The 2,395-nt window shown below is 49.8% G+C and overlaps 1 pseudogene; it reads left to right on the plus strand.

Moving 5' to 3' along the window:
• The first annotated feature begins 276 nt into the window (after positions 1–276).
• Positions 277–1,180, plus strand: LOC116831256 (olfactory receptor 11A1-like; annotated as a pseudogene).
• Positions 1,181–2,395: the final 1,215 nt, after the last annotated feature.

The raw sequence follows: 2,395 nt of genomic DNA on the forward strand, positions 1-2,395 counted from the left end.
ACCTTCGTGGGGAGAAACAACTGGTCACCAAAGGGCTCTTTCATCGCCCAGGGACAGCCACAGTTAGAGCCAAGGGCTGGGTGCTAGACCCAGATGCACATCACAGGACCCGGGCAGTGTGAGTGCCACTGAAAACCAGCTTGTGTGTCACCTTCGGCACTCGTGCCATAGGTTGCCTACCCCTGATATAAACCCAACTCTCTGTTTGCAGTGGAAACTCTTATGGGATCAGAAGATGGAAATCTATCTAATTTCATAGTACAGTCAAATCTTCTGATGTTCATTACTTTTCACTATCACAGGAGGCAGCTCATGGAGAAAGGAGAAGGGGAAAATCAACCGTCCATCACGGAATTCATCCTCCTGGGATTTGGGGATCTCCCATCAGCACCTTCACAGCCCCATGTACTTCTTCCTGGGGAACTTGTCCTGCTTGGAGACCTGCTACACCTGCACTATCCTCCCCAGGATGCTGGCCAGTCTCCTGACTGGGGACAAAACCATTTCTGTGGAGGGCTGCATCACACAATTGGTTTTATTTGGTTCTCTGGTAACTACAGAGTGTTATCTCCTGACAGTGATGTCTTATGATCGGTATTTAGCCATATGCAAACCACTGCACTATGGAGCCCTTATGAATGGCAGACTGTGGCTCCAGCTAGCAGCTGGGTCTTGGATAAGTGGATTTCTAGCTTGTACATTATTCATATGTCTTATGCCACAGTTAATTTTCTGCGGCCCTAATGAAATGGACCATTTCTTTTGTGATTTTATGCCACTGATTCAACTTTCCTGCAGCGACACCAGTCAGATCACACCAATTATTTATATATTTTCCTTCCTAGATATAGTTTCCCCTTTTCTATTAACCCTGACATCCTATATGTGTATCATTGTGACCATCCTGCAAATCCCATCCACCACTGGGAGGCAAAAGGCCTTTTCCACCTGCTCCTCTCACCTCATTGCGGTGGCCCTTTTCTATGGGACCATCATGATTGTCTACATGCTACCGAAATCCGGCACCTTGAGAGCCCTGAACAAAGTGTTCTCTGTCTGCTACACAGTCCTGCCTCCCCTGGCCAATCCGCTCATCTACAGCCTGAGAAACAGAGAGGTCAAGGAGGTTTTGATAAACATTGCGAGGAGAGCTGTAACCCTCACAAAGAATCCAAACTAGTTGAATGAAATGAATCTTAATCCATTAGGTTTCTGTTGTCAAAGCAGCACGGCCAAGTGGCCCCAATACAAAAGTGCTGTATGAATGACATACTTGTGCATATACATATTTATAAAGAATAGAGATAGCTGAAAATATATTTCAGGGGGAGGGGCTGGCAGAAAATGTGGAAAATGAAAATGTCTTGTTTTTTGGTGGGTGGAATTTAAAAACTTTCATCTGGAAACTGGAAAAATAAAAGGCGGCAGTGTTTTCAGTTTTCTGGCCAAAAAAAAATCAACAGCTGTGAGGGATGGAGACATTTTCCATGAAAAAACTGTTTAATCAAAATTCAATTTCTCTTGGAATTTGCTGTTACTGAAAAGTTGTCACCAGCTCTGATAAATAGTAAGTGAACAGACTAGGAGCGGGGCACTGGTGCTCAAGAATCTGTATTGTTCATGGGCTTTGTAGGACCAATACGCAGGGCCGGCTCCAGGCCACAGCGCGCCAAGCCATGCTTGGGGTGGCACACTGCAGGGGGCACTCTGCCAGTTGCCGGGAGGGCGGCAGGCGGCTCCGGTGGACCTCCCGCAGGCATTTCTGTGGAGGGTCCGCTGGTCCTGCAGCTTCGGTAGACCTGCTGCAGGCGTTTCTGTGGACAGTCCGCTGGTCCCGTGGCTCCGGTGGACCTCCCGTAGACACGCCTGCGGCAGCTCCACTGAACCGCGGGACCATCGGACCCTCCGCAGAAATGCCTCTGGGAGGTCCACCGGAGCTGCGGGACCGGCGAGCGGCAGAACGCTCCCCACGGCGTGCCGCCGTGCTTGGGGCGCTGAAATTGCTAGAGCCGGCCCTGCCAATACGAGTTGCTGTTGCACACTGCAGGCTGCCATCCTTTGTTCAGCTCTGTATGTGGAGTCCTTAACAAGCCCCATTTCTGTCGCACTATAGACTCCCTGCCAATGTTTAAGGTTTATGGTTTATTACTAGCGAGTAGGTGCACTGCTCAGTCCTGGGCTGTTTCCAGAGAGGGGAGAGGAATGGTCTGTGCCCCAGGAGATCACTGTGGTTTTCACTGTGCTCTGTTCTACTCAGCTGAGCAGGAGTCAGGAGAAAGAGAAGGGTCCCTGGACTCACCCCTGCCCCCCTTCTCTCCACCTTGCAAGAGTCACGCTTCCCTGTTAACCCATTCTTCCTGAGGGGAGGGGAGCTGGGAGATTCATAGCTTTTAAG

This window comes from Chelonoidis abingdonii, chromosome 14 (assembly GCF_003597395.2).
Source record: "Chelonoidis abingdonii isolate Lonesome George chromosome 14, CheloAbing_2.0, whole genome shotgun sequence".
NCBI lineage: Eukaryota > Metazoa > Chordata > Testudines > Testudinidae > Chelonoidis > Chelonoidis abingdonii.